This window comes from Schistocerca serialis, chromosome 1 (assembly GCF_023864345.2).
Source record: "Schistocerca serialis cubense isolate TAMUIC-IGC-003099 chromosome 1, iqSchSeri2.2, whole genome shotgun sequence".
Lineage (NCBI taxonomy): Eukaryota > Metazoa > Arthropoda > Insecta > Orthoptera > Acrididae > Schistocerca > Schistocerca serialis.
This window is the reverse complement of record NC_064638.1, coordinates 1,119,222,655-1,119,242,067: the sequence shown is the minus strand read 5'-3', so window position 1 is coordinate 1,119,242,067 and position 19,413 is coordinate 1,119,222,655. Positions and strand designations below refer to the sequence as shown.

Genomic DNA, 19,413 nt, shown 5'->3' with positions numbered 1-19,413 from the left:
GGAAGATTGCTATTCATCATGGTCTAGCGTCGGTTTTAGCCGCTAATTTTTCACATACAATGTAGTTATAGGTGATACAGGATTTCGAAAGGAAGCTTTAAACTGTCTATCCCCTATTAACTCTAGTCGTATCTAACGGTCTCGCTACCAAATGAAACTTAACTCTAATCTTTATTTCAAAAATATTTTCGTAACAGCATTTGCAACACAGCAGTTAAGTGTGTTCTAAAGTAGGCCTACGCGCAAGATCTTGTTCTATTTAGATTCTTTGGTAGACTGCTAAATAACTGAGTGTGTCACCCAAAGATTTTTTTCGATAAACTTCACTAACGCGTATACCAACAACCGTGCTCTAATTGAGGAGGCCGAATATTTACCCGTACACAGAAGGGTAACTGCAGATTTGAGCAGCTCACCAAGGCCCTTTACAAATAGGTTGAACGTTGAGATTAACAGAAGCTAGAAATACATCTGTTACACGGAGAAAAACAGTTTTATAAGTATCAACAATGAAGCCAATCCCGGTGTCAACCAGACACTCCAATTTCACGTTGCCATTTGTCTACAACTGTTCTAATTAGATTGTCTCAAAATGGTTGATGAAGCCTCTGAAACTGGCAGAGTTCAATAAAGGGCAGTATGGCAGAAGTGAAATTTCGCCAGCTATAATTTTATATTTATCAGTTGATTTTTCTGCTGTCGTTGTTTCTCGCAAGTGTTTCACCAGGCGTACGTCTTCTTCTTTCTTTTTTCATATATTTTTGAAGGAATTAGAAGTACCACACTTTTATTTTTTAGTTTTGGCCGTCTCGCAGATGTGACATCAGACAGTTATTTGATACTGACAGTGTGACTCAGCGCGCCTTCTCTTCTCAGGTTTCCCTGTCGAGTAGCTCGTTCTCCGTTACTGTTCGGCTGGTCAGTCACGTATGTGTGGATAGCGAAGCAAGGTATGCGACTGACGTGGAACTAAGCCAGGAGCAAGCTTCAAAATTATCTGTCACATTGAAATTTGGCTGCGCCGGCCGGGGTGGCTGAGCGGTTCTAGGCGCTACAGTCTGGAACCGCGTGACCGCTACGGTCGCAGGTTCGAAACCTGCCTCGGGCATGGATGTGTGTGATATCCTTAGGTTTCAGTAGTTCTAAGTTCTAGGGGACTGATGACCTCAGAAGTTAAGTCCCATAGTGCTCAGAGCCATCTGAACCAATTTGAAATTTGGCTGCAACCGTACGGGTATAATCTAATCCAACACTTGACACCGAGGTGTATCGGCAATCGCTCTTCCCGCGAACTATTCGCAACGACTGGAACAGGGAAACGAGAAAGGGACAGTAGTACACGATGTACACTTCGTCACATACCGTAATGTGACTTGCGGATTACAGATATAGATGTAAACCCGAACTGTTTTCAGTATCTTTATTGATTTTGATACTGATCACAAGTTTCTGAAGATAATCTAAGCATGTGGTGCAACACACTGTGATTAAATTCCTAAACATCGTATTCGGTAGTCGCATTGGTCTCGGGAGTTTCATTAATTAAATCCTCAAACGTTCATCGTGACCTTTTTTTCCCACTCTGACATCCTTGAATCACTTGGGATGAATATGTGGATAGATGCTGCAGTAAGGTCATAATACGAGCATTGGACGACAAATAGTGGTAACTATTTATTCAAAACCGATACAAAAGAGTTACATCTTTTCACCTGTTACTGTCCTTCAAAGTAGTCACCAACGTTGTGCACAGCCCGTTGCCAGCGATGTGGAAGGCGTAGTATACCGTCAGCAGAGCCTGTTCTGTTGATGGTGCGAATGAAGGAGTCTACTGCATGTCGAATCTCTGTAACAGTTCTGAAGCGAGTGCAACGAAGTGGTTCCTTCAACTTCGGAATCAATTCAAAGTCACAACGACTTAAGTCCGTGGAGTATGGTGGATGGTACAGTACGTCCCAGTCCCATCGACCGAACAGAGCAGCCACAGCTTGCGCTGTATGCGCCCGCGCATTGTCGTGCAAAATGATGGGTGGGTTCCGCAGAAAGTGTCGCCGCTTCTTTCGCAAAGCTGGTCGCAGGTGATGCTTCGAAAACGAACAGTAATACTGTGCATTGACGGTCTACCGTGGAGAAACGCAATGCGTTAGGATAACACCATCACAGTCGTACACGAGAATCACCATAACTCTAGACCGCTTCATTCGCACCAACAACAGAACAGGCTGCCGGCCGCGGTGGCCGTACGGTTCTAGGCGCTCTAGTCCGGAGCCGCGCAGTTGCTTCGGTCGCAGGTTCGAATCCTGCCTCGGGCATGGGTGTATGTGATGTCCTTAGGTTAATTAGGTTTAAGTAGTTCTAAGTTCTAGGGGACTGATGACCACAGCAGTTGAGTCCCATAGTGCTCAGAGCCATTTGAACCATTTGAACAGAACAGGCTCTGCTAATCGCTATACTGCGCCTTTCGCATCGCTGGCACGGGTCCTACACAACGCTGGTGACCACTTTGAAGGACAGTAACAGGTACAAACGTGTAACTCTTTTTGTAACGGTTGTGAATAAATAGTTGCCACTAATTAAGTACCAACCCTCTCAGATTAGGCCAGAACCTCCATATAACACTTTTCAAATCAATTTTAATTCGTTTGATACTATTTTATATATATAGAGAGAGAGACTTTAAGAGAAAGACTGAAGGCTCCAATTTGACCAGGATAAATAAATAATTAAATATTCATCAAATTCAGCAGATTTCCGTTGCTTCGTTCCACGAGTCACCTCACCACTCGAGAATCATTTGGAGGAGGCAGAAGTAATTTATTACACAGATGAAACTGATGTGCCAATATCGGTATTATCCCTTCTATGCATTACTGAATGCGAATCTAGTCTCTCTATTAAACTTGTTCACACGTATTCTAATTTCCACTCCACAATTAGTTAGATAAATAAATGGTCAGCTTTGGTGCTAGGTACTGAATATAGTGTGATTTTCCAAAACTAAGGGAGAGACCATTTCCAGAGAATAACTTAATAATTATTTGAAAAACATAATTAAGGAACTTTCCTGTGGCTTTCTCTCCAATGGGATTTATTCTGACACTAGTATCGTCTGCAAGAAGTACCAGTTCTGCTTGAATGTCAAATGGAAGGTCATTCACATTATTAAGAAATAAGGCGGTCCTGTAGTTGAAACCTGTGGAACACCCTTTGCGATTTGTCTCAAGTCACAAAAATTCTCTACTTTTCCGTCACAGCTTTCTGCGCTCCGTTTGTTAAGTATGATTCAAACCAGTTGTGGTGCGTAAAGCTGCCAGATCCATAAGGTTTGAGTTTTTATAATAGTAAAACATGACCTACACACCCAAACGCCTTGGAAAGATAACAAAAAAAAAACTTTGAACATGGCTGACGTTTACAGCAACCGCATACACAAATTTGAAAAATATGTAAAAATCAGCCAACCGGTTGCATAGGTTTTCTACACTACTGGACATTAAAATTGCTACACCAAGAAGAAATGCAGATGATAAACGCGTATTCATTGGACAAATATATTATACTAGAACTGACATATTACATTTTCACGTAATTTGGGTGCATACATCCTTAGATATCAGTACCCAGAACAACCATCTCTGGCCGTAATAACGGCCTTGATACGCCTGGGTATTGAGTAAAACAGAGCTTGGATGGGGTATACACATACAGCTGCTCATGCAACTTCAACACGATACCACAGATCATCAAGAGTACTGACTGGCGTATTGTGACGAGCCAGCTGCTCGGCCACCATTGACCAGAAGATTGCAATTAGTCAGAGATCTGGAGAATGTGTTGGCCAGGGCAGCAGTCGAACATTTTCTGTATCCAGAAAGGCCCGTACAGGACCTACAACACGCGGTCCTGCATTATCCTGCTGAAATGTAGGGTTTAGCAGGGATCGAATGAAGAGGAGAGCCATGGGTCGTAACACATCTTAAGTGTAACTGAAGTGCCGTCAATGCCAACAAGAGGTGACCGAGACGTGTAACCATCTTGACTGCTAGTGATACTAGGACGTTGGGATGCAGCACGGCGTGCCGTATTACACTCCCGAACCCACCGATTCCATATTCTGCTAACTGTCATTGGATCTCGACCAGCGCGAGTAGCAATGTCGCAATACGATAAACCGCAATCGTGATAGGCTACAATCCGACCTTTATCAAAGTCGCAAACATGATGGTACGCATTTCTCCTCCTTACACGAGGCATCACAACAACGTTTCAGCTGGCAACGCCGGTCAACTGCTGTTTGTGTATGAGAAATCGGTTGGGAACTTTCCTCGTGTCAGCACGTTGTAGGTGTCGCCACCGGCGCCAGCCTTGTGTGAATGCTCTGAAAAGCTAATCATTTGCATATCACGGCATCTTCTTCCTGTCGGTTAAATTTCGCGTCTGTAGGACGTCATCTTCGTGGTGTAGCAATTTTAATGGCCAATAGTGTATATACCTTGACCAGGTTTCGTCACCTCTAAGGGTGACTTCATCAGAAGGTAAGGTAATTACATGAAGAACATATCGTCTAAGATGTACAGTGATTTAAGAGCTGAGTTGCTCAAATCATACTTTAAAATATAAGACATAATGTTCTTCAAAAAGTCGAACATTAAAACATAAGTAATACCGGCGTGGTATGTTTTAATGTTTGGTTTTTGATGAACATTATGTCTTATATTTTAATGTATGACTTGAGCAACTCAGCTCTTAAATCACTGTACATCTTTGACGATATGTTTTTCATGTAATTACCTTATCTTCTGACCTTAGAGGTGACGAAACCTGGTCAAGGTATACAGAAAACCTATGCAACCGGTTGGCTGATTTTTACATATTTTTCAAAAAACGAAAAAAAAACCTACTGGCGAGATGTCTCTCCTTTATTTCTTCGACAAGAGCTGTTGTCCAGAGTGTGGTGTGCATACTGTAAGACCTTCGGTACACACAACATCAGATTATTTGACTTGTCGCTCTAACTAAGTAGGCGAGTGTCAGCAATATGTCTCGTGGTCTTATCGTGGCGTGTTTAGCTTCTGCCGTTAGGTCAGACGATAGAAATACCACTTGCACACTTAGAGTTGCAGATTGACGGTGACCAACTTTAAACAGAACTTGATTAATTTTCACACACATTTATTAAAATAATAACAATCATAAACCTTACTTAACTTGATTCTGGATGCTACCTACAATTGACAATCTGAAGTTCCTTTGGTCTTGGTACGTTAATCTTATTCTCACATATCTCTGATACTTGACAAACTGTCTATTCATTTATCTTCATGGCTATGTACAGGAATATGATAATCTTATTAGGCGCAGACTGAAACTTGACTATAGACTGGTACAGACTAATGTAGACTGGTACAGACAGGTGCAGACAAATGCAGACTAAGGCACACTGACTAATCGGAGGTCTGTACACTCGTTATAATACCTCGAGCGTTCAGGTAGCACTGTGCTAGTGTGATCCGCGAGGAGGAAAGGTTCTACATTAGCAGCAATCTCATTGGCTGCATTACATATTAATACGTGGATGGGCGGAAGCAGAATTTGGTCCGTCTCTATGGCAGCGCCATCTCGTAGTGCGGAGACGGACGAGCGCTGCGCCTGCGCTGTTGTGCTTAGCGGGGCGCGCTCTAGTGGGAAAGTTGTGTACGCGCTGACTACGCGGAACTATGAACACAACACAGAGGCTGACACTGGTCGAAATCTCGGATTTTCATAGAGTGTTATCGGGAGAAGCGTACCAAGGACATTTAATAGAACTCATTTAACGTGTTTATATGGTGTAAGTCTCACTGTTAACGAGGAAGCAGCAGGCGGCTGAGGCGCGCCCACGCGGTGAGACAGCGGCAGCGTGCGCATGCGCGTCCTTGCTAGTCTCGTGACGCGACTGCAGCTGTGGCGGCCACACGTGGCTGTCACGGGCCGACAACTTCCAATGACTGAGGGCGACGCGCCGGAACCTGTTCCTCAAGGCTCCCCAACACCCCGATATCGTTAACGCGCGCTCATTATTACCTCGAACAACAATAAACACGGGTAGCGAGTGTCTGTTTACACAACATTTCAGCGTAGGAATCTATCCTTGGAAAACTGGTTTACTGATTCAAGTTTACATGACAAATTTTATGATACCGTCAGCATCGTTACATCTAAATCCCCGAGGCCTAAGAGGCGTGGGAAATATTTGTGTAGTTACAGGACGCTGACGCTGTATCTGTCCTTGTCGATGCTCTTGCCTCGGAGAACAAATGCGAAACACCTTTCACTTCATCAATCAAAAAGTAATAAAATGATAATTAAATGGACACAAGAGCTGCAAACAGGCGTTTATATACTTCACTGGGAATATGTTGAAAATGTGTGCCCCGACCGGGACTCGAACCCGGGACCTCCTGCTTAAATGGCAGACGCTCGATCCATCTCTTTTTTTTCTTTTTAATCTCATTTTGTTCGCTTTCGTTCGTTGCATCTGCTCGGGGCGGACGTCGTAAGACATCCGTTGAAGTTCGTTGTTGATCGAACAACTCAGTTTTTTAGTACAGAGGGCTGCTAACCCGTGGCGGTTGTCCATCTAAGCCACCGAGGGCACAGAGGATAGTGCGTCTGCAGGGACTTATCCCTTGCACGCTCCCCGTGAGATCCACATTCCCAACATGTCCACACCACTACATTCGTGGTGCGCCTAATAGATGTCTGCCCATCATACTCATTACTCGTGGCAGATTAATCTACCAAGTCCCGTACGAGTTCGGGCATACCGTGTGCAATCGCACAAGAAAGTCAATGGCAGGGAAACCATATTTTAAGCATATATGACGGTAGTATCTGTTCCCGAAAGAACAGTTACCATTAATGACCATGCAGCTTTGCTAGAATGAAATGATAATTAAATGGACACCCTCGCTCCAAACAGGCATTTATATACATGTATTAGGCGCACTACGAATGTAGTGGTGTGGACATGTTGGGAATGTGGGTGTCACGGGGAGCGTGCAAGGGATAAGTCCCTGCAGGCACAGTATCCTCTCTGCCCTCGGTGGCTCAGACGGATAGAGCGTCTGCCATATAAGCAGGAGGTCCCGGGTTCGAGTCCCGGTCGGGGCACACATTTTCAACATGTCCCCAATGAAGTATATAAACGCCTGTTTGCAGCGAGGGTATCCATTTAATTATCATTTCATTCTAGCAAAGCTGCATGATCATTAATGGTAACCGTTCTTTCGGGAACGGATACTACCGTCATATATAGTAAAAAAGTAATAAGAAAGAAGACTTTGGTCACGATATTTACAACGGTCAGTGTTTATGTACAAGAGAGAAACCAAGTGAGTTACACAATGTTGCGTTAGTTCACTTGTAGGATGCCATATCTGATACTCCATTTTATTTACTCACATTGTAATTATCTTTCACTCAAGACACCTTCAGCTTCTATCAAGACTGCTGTATGTTACAAAATTTCGAATTCGCTCTCGTTTTAGCCTACTTCCCACAGGTATTGCTTCATAACGCTTCAAGAGCAAGCGAGAGGAATGACCTTGAACGCAGAATTCACTGCTGCTTGGTACAAAAACAATGCTAAATTCCACTATTGCCGACATATTCGTCGTGAGAGATTCAGCATCTGCGTTGATACTTAAACCTTACCGTTTATTTTGCCTTCTTAGTAGCACATTTATGTTTGTGGAATGACTAGTTTCGATGAAAGTTGATCATCATCAGGTACATGTAGCTGTGTAATGAATCCGTCATTTGCATACGGAACTAGGTATCATAGAACAGGCTGAAAATTAGTTGATGTCTCAGTGCTTTAAATACTAGGCAACAGATGACAACATCTGTGGTTCGATTTCTAGGCTAATCCAGTGATTTTTATCTGTCACTCATTATTTCATTCACGTCTCGTGGGGCTGTTGATGTGAAAACTGTCGAGCTGCACCGTGGTTCGAATTTCATATTAAACTGAAGTTTCTCCTGAGTGAGTTTGATGGTTGGAGGAAGTCAAGAACATACCACCTTCAATAGGCCCATATTTAGTATAGCACTGTGGCGGTAAGGCCACAAATGTGATTACACGAAGCTAAACGTCAAATAATGGCGTGTGCAGTTTCGACCAAGTGTACCGTACGTTTTAGCATTGCTCACTACGGCCACATACATATTTGAATATGGCTCACGCCACCTGTAGGGAAACAACAACTGCCCCCTCTCCCCCCCCCCCCCCCCTTTCACCCAAAGATATGTAGTCCAAGAAATAACGGTTACCTTACTTCTGCGCCGGCCGCTGTGACCGAGCGGTTCCAGGCGCTTCAGTCCGGAACCACGCGGCTGCTACGGTCGGCCGCGTGGGATTAGCCGAGCTGTCTAAGGCGCTGCAGTCATGGACTGCGCAGCTGATCCCGGCGGAGGTTCGAGTCCTCCCTCGGGCATGGGTGTGTGTGTTTGTCCTTAGGATAACTTAGGTTAAGTAGTGTGTAAGCTTAGGGACTGATGACCTTAGCAGTTAAGTCCCATAAGATTTCACACACATTTGAACATTTTTTGCTACGGTCGCAGGTTCGAATCCTGCCTCGGACATGGGTTTGAATGATGTCCTTAGTTAAGTTTAAGTTGTTTTAAGTTCTAGGGGACTGATGACCTCAGATGTTAAGTCCTATAGTGCATAGAGCCATTTGAACCATTTTGAACCATACGGCTTTATCTTTAACTGCTACACCTGCTCAAATGAATCCTGTCACTCACTGAATAAGCGGGAGAATGAGCTTCTGTACGTATTTGTTTCAATTTTGCGAATGTTCCATTAAAGTACATTGTTTCCCTTGTACTTGTCGGACAGCTGACAGTGATCCTCATAGTTAATAAGCAAAAGATGTCGTATATGTAGATTATTATCACAATTTCAGGACTGGAAATATTCCTAAAACTGAATGATTTTGATACTCAGATAGTCTTATAAATAGAATTAATAACCCATTCGTATTACGATTCTGTTTCTGTTCACGCAATTTAGTAATTAACTGCTCACGGTTGGGGTACACAGTCACGTAGAATTTTTTAAAGCCCATCACATTCACCACTAACTGCAGCAGTATTTTCTCACAACTGCGTGTTCACGTGTAAACAGTGTGTAAGAACATTTGTTTCACTGTTTTTTGTTAAGGATGTTAACACAGATAATAGTTCATGTAATTAACATCATTTCTCGAAGTACGGAGATTCGCGCTCGTTTAGTCTTGCTGAATTCATGTATTGAAAAGTCTCGTACCAGTCAGTGACAAGTCCGCTTTACCAAAGTTCTAGAAGTCTCTGCAGACCATTTAACGGCATACAGAACCTCTACCTGTTTACCGTCTCATCATATTACCGCCTCTCCTCAGCCATTTCGAACACTTCGGCATTTCCTATACTATCCGCAAACTAGAATGCAATAACCCCACTGTCTCCCCTCTGATCACCAACCTCTGTAGTCCGCCGTACCTTTAAAACACGTTCCACTGTGTCTACACCTCCACACAATCCATATCCTGTCCTAAAGCAACTTCAACAAACTCCCTCTCCCAGATAATAAGATCCACCTGGATATATGTCCCTTCTACCACCTCTACTTCTTCCCAACCTCCACATCAGCGCTCCTCTCCCCCTTTCCATTCATCTCCATCGCTTTTCTCTTTTACCACTACCTTACCCACCTATCAAACTCCTCCTTACCCTCTACGCACTATCCACCCCAACACCTATCTTCAAATTCATAGTTTTCCTACCTAACAGACTCCAATCAGTTGTCGGCGAGAGCAGCGTAGCTTTTCTCACCTGATGATGGCGGTCATGTGCACCGCTGAAATATTGTGGTCAGATGACAGTTTGATCCAGCTGGAAACCCCACAAGAATTTGATAGACCCCTATCTCTTCTACCTACACCCCTCAACCTCATGGAACATGCTATCTCCTTCCGTATATTACTTCTCTCCCAGTACAGGTCCTTCAGATTTTAAGTTGCAGTGCTTCAGTGCCCTTTCTTAGAAGAATTAACCATTCCGACATGAGTTTTTAACATGTATATATTTTCGTTTTTCAGCTGGCCTTTGATTTTTCTAATTTAAAAAGAAAAACAATCTTAATGTGTTTTTCTTATGTTTGTTAAGTTTTAAAAATGCTGTTGACTGAAGAGTGAAATATTGTACCGCTGACTACGCCCGTTCCCCTCCACCCTCCCAATTTCCCCTCCGCGTCCATATGGAACGATGAGATGAAATAACAATAAAAGAAAAGGAAAGCAGTGACATGTATATATGTCGGAGGAATTTAAAGTTTTACACCTTATGAAGCAAAATTATCACTTAATAATGGCCTTAAGGTTGAAACTGCGGTAGTGAAATAAATATTTTCTACAGTCGACGGCGAATATTATGTCCTTCAAAAAATTTTGTAATGGTTTCTGTGGTGTCACCGCCAGACACTACACTTGCTAGGTGGTAGCCTTTAAATCGGCCGTGGTCCGTTAGTATATGTCGGACCCGCGTGTCGCCACTATCAGTGATTGCAGACCCAGCGCCGCCACACGGCAGGTCTAGTCTAGAGACTCCCTAGCACTCGCCCCAGTTGTACAGCCGACTTTGCTAGCGATGGTTCACAGTCTACATACGCTCTCATTTGCAGAGACGACAGTTTAGCATAGCCTTCAGCTACGTCATTTGGTACGACCTAGCAAGGCGACATATTCAGTTACTATGTCTTCTGAACAGATACTATTGTGACTCATGTACCGCCAAGAGCGACGTTCATCATTAGTGGATTAAAGTTAAGTATCAAACAAATTACGTCCGCTTTCTGAATTCTAATTCCTTGTCATGTTCCAGACCTCACGTCAGTATAGTTCTTCCCTCCTCATGCCAGCCTGCGTGAGCTAAAACGCGTGCATTTCGGCCTCCTCTAGTAACACGGTGTTGGCTCTTGTGCCAACACAACAGTTTCGTAAATTAGTTCAGCTGTGCCTGCAATGATTCGCAGAGAATATTATGACAGAATCTATACAACAGGTGAATTTTGATTAGAAACCCAAAACATGTTTAGTGTAAAAGAACAGCATTATTGCTGTTGCAACACTTACGTCTTTTGCTGTATGCTATAATTATATGTAAATAGGCAGAAGGCCTCAGATGTCAGTGGGAAGTAACATGACAGCCTCAACCAGACCTGTTTTGCGTTATTGCTATGTACCGTGTAAATGAACTCTTGAGTGTGTAACTAATGAGCTACTTCGCTATAACTGAGTGGTTATCCCACTTCTACTGCTGATAAAGGGGTTAACGCTTAATGACTTGGTAAGAAGCAAAGTGCTTACACTTAGCCTTAATAATCCCCAAAAAAACAGCCACTTACAATGACCTTAATGGCGCCAGGATATTAAAACCCTAACATAACCATTTTAAACGGTATTTCTTTCGAGAGGAAATTGCCGCTGTACCTAGCGCGTAGCGCTCGGGGACACGCCAAACTGGAAACTGGCCAGCGTGTTTTCAGACCGTACAGCCGCATCCGGTGCCGGATGATCAGCTCAATCTCGGAGCGAGAGAGCTCTGGCACTCAGATGCAAAACAACAAAATACTGCGCTTGGCGCAGTGATTTGGGAATTTCGATCATAACAGTTTGGGCAAGGTTCGACGTCGGAGGCCGGCAATTTGCAGCCGCGGAACGGTGGTGTGGGCATTGTTTAGGCGTGTCGGCACCAACCCATCGGCACGGACTGCGAGGGCCAGTGCAGTAATCCCCGCATTGGGGCTTGCTTTCTCCGCCCGGCCAGTGGTCCACTGACCCAGCGCGGCGCTGTGCCGGCCCATTACGTGAGGTTATTCCACCCTCGTGTGCTGTGTACACGCATGCGCCTTCCGCTGCCCCCACCAGGTGCCCACTGAACGACGGTGGTCGCCGCCGACACTTCCCGTGCATTCAGTTCCGCCTCTGCGCTACTTCCCGGCTGGCCTAGCTTCCCCAGCGTAGACTGACGATTCAGCGCTATGATAGGTCGTATCGTAGGAGACACGGTGTGGACAAAAGTATGGAAACACTGCGAGAAATGCTTATGTTTCAACATAAAAGCTGATAGTAGCTAAGTCTGCTTGCTGCACTTCCCTATTTGACCACGATGATGTCCTCAATATGATGGTTAAGTGTCAGTCATGGTCAGAAAAGTGCTCTGTGTAGTTGTGAGTACATTGACGGAGACGTCAAGGGAAGCATCTGACCTGTTAATCACGGATTATGATGAGTCTTAAGGATGTTGCAGAGGGGCCTTTTCAATGGCTGACTTTTCATGCAACGATTCCGAGAAAATCGATATTGAAATCTTATGGGTAGCTGCTATGACTATAACACTATCCATGTTACAACCAAGCGAGCGAGCGTAGCGCAGCGGCCGAAGTCCACGTCTACCATGCCAGCCGTAAAGGTCCAAATCCGGCACACGTTTTTAAATTTCATCCCACAGAATATTATTATACAGGGTGATTCAAAAACAATACCACAACTTTAGGAATTTAAAACTCTGCAACGACAAAAGGCAGAGCTAAGCACTATCTGTCGGCGAATTAAGGGAGCTATAAAGTTTCGTTTAGTTGTACATTTGTTCGCTTGAGGCGCTGTTGACTAGGCGTCAGCGTCAGTTGATGCTAAGATGGCGACCGCTCAACAGAAAGCTTTTTGTGTTATTGAGTACGGCAGAAGTGAATCGACGACAGTTGTTCAGCGTGCATTTCGAACGAAGTATGGTGTTAAACCTCCTGATAGATGGTGTATTAAACGTTGGTATAAACAGTTTACAGAGAATGGATGTTTGTGCAAAGGGAAAAGTTCTGGACGGCCGAGAACGAGTGATGAAAATGTAGTACGCATCCAGCAAGCATTTGTTCGCAGCCCAGGAAAATCGACTCGCAGAGCTAGCAGAGAGCTGCAAATTCCACAATCAACTGTATGGAGAGTCCTACGAAAAAGGTTAGTTATGAAACCTGAACGTCAACCACCCGAGGCGATGGATCGGCCGCCAGGCAGCCCGTGACAGAGCACTTCATCACTGGCCTCCAAGAAGCCCTGATCTTACCCCCTGCGATTTTTTCTTATGGGGGTATGTTAAGGATATGGTGTTTCGGCCACCTCTCCCAGGCACCATTGATGATTTGAAACGAGAAATAACAGCAGCTATCCCAACTGTTACGCCTAATATGCTACAGAGAGTGTGGAACGAGTTGGAGTATCGGGTTGATATTGCTCGTGTGTCTGGAGGGGGCCATATTGAACATATCTGAACTTGTTTTTGAGTGAAAAAAAACCTTTTTAAATACTCTTTGTAATGATGTATAACAGAAGGTTATATTATGTTTCTTTCATTAAATACACATTTTTAAAGTTGTGGTATTCTTTTTGAATCACCCTGTATTATTAAAATTATTAAGGGGGGTAGAACGCCAAACGGGCCGACTTGGAGCAGGAGAGGCATCTAAGGACATTTTAATTTCCAGTGTCTATACTATTACAAATAAATTCATAAAACTTCGTCAGCATCACCAGGAAGGATTCAGGATTCACACTCATTGCAGTAGAAGTTCGAAAACAAAAGAAAATAATTTTTTTTACTTGCAAAATTTCATCATTTTTTCACTTACTAATGGCTGCATGTGTTGCTATAGGTACACTTTTCTTCATAAGTTAGAGAGATTCTTCGATGAATTTTGCGCAGCATACATACCATACTCACAGGTGCATGAAACTCTAGAATTTATTTAATTTATGAGAAAACGAATGAAATGTTATATTTTAAACTTCATGTTTAGAAAAAAAAACACAAATTTTATCGCTAATTACCTCAATTTTTACCACAGTTTTTAATAGATTTGGAAAATTCTAGAGTTTCAAACACCTTTAAATATGGTTTGTATGCTGTACAAAATGCATCGAAGAATCTCTCTTACTTATGAAGAAATGTGCACCTACAGCAATAAATGCTGCCATTAGTAAGTGAAAAAAATGATGAAATTTCACACGTAAAAAAAATTACTTCGTTATGTTTTAGAACTTCCACTGCTATGAGTGTAAATTCTCAATCCTTCCTGGTGATGCTGACAAAGTTTTATGAATTTATTTGTAAAAGTATAGACAGTGGAAATTGATGTCTTGTGGTACCTCTCCTGCTCCAAGTCGGCCCGTTTGACGTCCTACCCCCCTTAAAAATAGCCATTTTTGCGTCAGCAAATTCATTAATAAGTCAGTCATTACAGCAAACTTTCCTCAAATGTCTATTTCGTGTGGTACAAAGTAGATTACAGAACCGGTTGGCTCCCTGTCGTTGCGTCGCTTGTTGTACAAGCACGGAATTCCTGATGGTATTTGTCGTAGAAGCATCTGAAACAAAAATTCTTAGAACTCCAAGCTCATCTGATGAAAGCTGCTGGCTTGCAGGCGCAAGGATTTTTCAGAAGCGATCCCCGAAAACACAGAGTTTTAATAGAAAAAGATTGTTATTTCTTCTATCAACCACGATGCGAACAACTCGTATTTGGTCTTTGCCGTGAAAGCTGCTTTAGTAAACTGATGCAGACTTAAATAACGTATTTTCATGGAATATTCCCTCGAAACGATTATCCTGTTAGCCTTACCAAGTCGGGAGCATTTTGCATTATTTTTCGTGCAAATTTTTGCTGCCTGTAAAAATAAAGATTACAGGGTTGGCGAGATTGCGTAATTTTTGGGTCGGATATTTGTTATGACGCAAGTGTTAGCTTTTCTGTCATCTACAAAGATTTGATCATAAAATGTGTGATCAGTCTGCCCTCGCCATGAATTACTAACGGAAAGAAAATTTTCTTGTCCCACGTACAAAGGAATAACATATCGTATCTTAAAACACTTCCTACTTTCGTGAAGTTTCCTAATTTCGTGCAGGTCATAATTACATTTTTGAATATATGAGTCAACTCGTCGACTCGTCTGACGAAGTTTCCCAGATGAAAAATAAGGGAATATCTTACCTGACGCAGTTACAGTGTGCTGTGCTGAGAAGGAATGAAAGTCTAGTTCAAATCTTTTTCTTCATAGGGTCGGTTTTCGCTTCTTGTTCCGCAAGTATTTATTGCATGGAGATTGGTACTGGTGTATGTACACTAGCTTTATATCCACGAATTAATTTTTTACATTGAAAATTGATTTATAATAATCAGAACACACAAGGGGGTCAATGAACACTGCATAGTAGAGCAAATCTGTACACACTATACATTGTACACGAATAAATAAAAAGACGCTTAAACGTACACGAAGCTGTTCTATCTGTGATATGCTGCAAAAAAATTAAAGTATTGATGTTCCCTAACCCATGCGGCTTTTCGCGGATGATGCTGTAGTATACAGAGAAGTTGCAGCATTAGAAAATTGTAGCGAAATGCAGGAAGATCAGCAGCGGATTGGTGCAGGGAGTGGCAGCTGACCCTTAACATAGACAAATGTAATGTATTGCGAATACATAGAAAGAAGGATCCTTTATTGTATGATTATATGATAGCGGAACAAACACTGGTAGCAGTTACTTCTGTAAAATATCTGGGAGTATGCGTGCGGAACGATTTGAAGTGGAATGATCATATAAAATTAATTGTTGGTAAGGCGGGTACCAGGTTGAGATTCATTGGGAGAGTGCTTAGAAAATGTAGTCCATCAACAAAGGAGGTGGCTTACAAAACACTCGTTCGACCTATACTTGAGTATTGCTCATCAGTGTGGGATCCGTACCAGATCGGTCTGACGGAGGAGATAGAGATGATCCAAAGAAGAGCGGCGCGTTTCGTCACAGGGTTATTTGGTAATAGTGATAGCGTTACGGAGATGTTTAATAAACTCAAGTGGCAGACTCTGCAAGAGATTCGCTCTGCATCGCGGTGTAGCTTGCTCGCCAGGTTTCGAGAGGGTGCGTTTCTGGATGAGGTATCGAATATATTGCTTCCCCCTACGTATACCTCCCGAGGAGATCACGAATGTAAAATTAGAGAGACTAGAGCGTGCACGGAGGCTTTCAGACAGTCGTTCTTCCCGCGAACCATACGCGACTGGAACAGGAAAGGGAGGTAATGACAGTGGCACATAAAGTGCCCTCCGCCACACACCGTTGGGTGCCTTGCGGAGTATAAATGTAGATGTAGATGTAGATGCTTCTAGTCAAAATTTTCAAGGAGTTTCCCTTGGCTTTAACGGAAAGGCCGGTACACGATCGTCTCTAATGGCCTCTTCATCGATGAGACGTTACATCTTCCTTCCCTCTTCCGGAACTGCAAATCCTCTCCCAAATACACACAGCTGGGAATTCCTCCATTCCACTTTCAGCTCGCCTGCGATTTAGCTGGAAAGATTCCACAATCAGTCAGCACTAGAACAGCCAGCTCTACCTTTGGGGGTGGATAATCTAAAGGTGGCAGGGGTAAAATACAGGGAGCGAAAGGCTATTTACAATTTGTACAGAAACCAGACGGCAGTTATAAGAGTCGAGGGGCATGAAAGGGAAGCAGTGGTTGGGAAGGGAGTGAGACAGCGTTGTAGCCTCTCCCCGATGTTATTCAATCTGTATATTGAGCAAGCAGTAAAGGAAACTAAAGAAAAATTCGGAGTAGGTATTAAAATCCATGGAGAAGAAATGAAAACTTTCAGGTTCGCCGATGACATTGTAATTTTGTCAGAGACAGCAAAGGACTTGGAAGAGCAGTTGAACGGAATGGACAGTGTCTTGAAACGAGGATATAAGATGAACATCTACAAAAGCAAAATGAAGATAATGGAACGTAGTCTAATTAAATCGGGTGATGCTGAGGGAATTAGATTAGATAATGAGACACTTAAAGTAGTGATTGAGTTTTGCTATTTGGGGAACAAAATAACTGATGATGGTCGAAGTAGAGAGGATATAAAATGTAGACTGGCAATGGCAAGGAAAGCGTTTCTGAAGAAGAGAAATTTGTTAACATCGAGTATAGATTTAAGTGACACGAAGTCGTTTCTGAAAGTATTTGTATGGAGTGTAGCCATGTACGGAAGTGAAACATGGACGATAAATAGTTTGGACAAGAAGAGAATAGAACCTTTCGAAATGTGGTGCTACAGAAGAATGGTGAAGATTAGATGGGTAGATCACTTAACTAATGAGGAGGTATTGAATAGAATTGGGGAGAAGATGAGTTTGTGGCACAACTTGACTAGAAGGAGGAACCGGTTGGTAGGACATGTTCTGAGGCATCAGTGGATCACAAGTTTAGCATTGGAGGGCAGCGTGGATGATAAAAATCGTAGAGGGAGACCAAGAGATGAGTACACTAAGCTGATTCAGAAGGGTGTAGGTTGCAGTAGGTAGTGGGAAATGAAGAAGTTTGCACAGGATAGAGTAGCATGGAGAGCTGCATCAAATCCGTCTCTGGACTGAAGACAACAACAACAACAACAACAACAATGGAAAGGTAATAATAATAATAATAATAAAGTAAACTTCCTGAAACATCCTTAGCACTTGCGTGGTGGAACTTCTTCTCTTTGCCATCCTCAGTCATTATGTAGTATACGAGGTACATCGAAGTTTTTTTTTCCTGTATCAAGGTGTAACAAAGTTGAACCTTCCTGGCAGATTAAAACTGTGTGTCGGACCGAGACTAGAATTAGGGACTTTTGCCCTTCGTGGGGAAGTCCTCTACCATCTAAGCTAACCAAGCACGACACACGACCCGCCCTCACACGTCTACTTCCGCCAGTACATCGCCTCGACGACAGCGTAGATCTTACAGCACGTCCACTCTGTGAATAACTTTTTCTCGTTTCTGTATGCTCTCAGAATGTGGTGGCAGTTCATCGCAGTGTTTTAATGCCATCGATGGTCCGCCAGCTTAGCTGAGTGGTACCGTGCTCGCCTCTCATCCAAGCCGGCCCGGGTTCGATTCGCAGCCTGGTTGGAGATTTTCTCCGCTCGCAGAGTGGGTATTGCCATGATCAAGAAAACACTCACAAAGATCCTGGTAAGAGCTGACAGACTCTGCCGTTAAAAGTGGAGATTTTTTTTCTGGTGATTGGTACGTCGTCCTCTGTCTTCGACGGAGTTGCTAGGAAGGTGGGCAAAACATTGTGTCTGAATCCTCTGGCTAACAACAACAGCGACAGAATGGCCCCTTGTACTACATGTCGCCTATACACCTCCCTGAGGTCCGCAGAGTGAGTGGGGAGGAGGGCGCTTTTTCGCGCAGCGCAGCGGTGTGCGGAAGGCAGTCGGCACAGTGGCAGGCGGTGACGAGCCGCGAGCGGACGGCCCGGCGAGACGCGGCGGGTATCGGTTCTCGGCGTAACCGGAGCCGGGCGCGCGCTCTCCTGTTACCGGCCGGCCAGCATCCGGTAGAGCCAGCCGCCCAGCGCCCACCACGCACACACACCGCTGCGTTTACCCGCGCCACTGTCAACACCGCCTGCCGGGGCAGCCGCTCCCGGGGACCTGGCCGTCTTCCGGTGCTCCCACCTGCCACGTCGGGGGAATACGGCCGGTTTACCAGCGTGAATTACGTCCATGTCTAAATAGCGACCGCACGCTGTTCGGATCAGGATACCTGATGCCACTACTGCTATGAATTTCACAACGACTGACTCTGACTTTGAGCTCATATTCTGGTTACGTCGCGTGACAAATTACGTCACTTTGTACCCCGTCAGGATCGTGGATATGTGAAATTTGACTTGGTGTATGAAAATTACATTTGAGTTGAAATGCGCGGTAATATTTAAGACGCCGACCGAGGTAGCTCACGGCTGGCACACTGGACTCGCTCTCTGGAGGACGACGTTTCAACCCATCCAGATTGAGGATGTCAAATGAAACACCTTTCGGCCGTCTAGCTTCGACACTAATTTTATTTGGCTACCAGTTTCGGTGATTTACTGCGCCATCTTCAGGCCCCTGATCTACGTGTTGGGAAATTCCACCTCGGTTTTGGTCAAAACAGGGCCCAGCAATACTGCTAGTAGTAAACTACTGGCCATTAAATTTGCTACACCACGAAGATTACGTGCTACACACGCGAAATTTAACCGACAGGAAGAACATGCTGTGATATGCAAATGATTAGCTTTTCAGAGCGTTCACACAAGGTTGGCGCCGGTGGCGATACCTACAACGTGCTGACATGAGGAAAGTTTCCAACCGATTTCTCATAAACAGACAGCAGTTGACCGGTGTTGCCTGGTGAAACATTGTGATGCCTCGTGTAAGGAGGAGAAATGCGTACCATCACTTTTTCGACTTTGTTAAAGGTCGGATTGTAGCCTATCGCGATTGCGGTTTATCGTATCGCGACATTGCTGC

General features: G+C 43.9%; 1 protein-coding gene and 1 non-coding gene across 3 annotated transcripts in view; one reads left to right on the top strand and one right to left on the bottom strand.

Moving 5' to 3' along the window:
• Positions 1–19,413, bottom strand: part of LOC126416730 (ras-related and estrogen-regulated growth inhibitor-like) — a 605,084-nt gene that overhangs the window by 544,928 nt on the left and 40,743 nt on the right. The window lies entirely within an intron of this gene.
• Positions 7,078–7,152, top strand: Trnai-uau (transfer RNA isoleucine (anticodon UAU)). The gene has a single exon. It is a non-coding gene; the product is annotated as a tRNA-Ile (tRNA).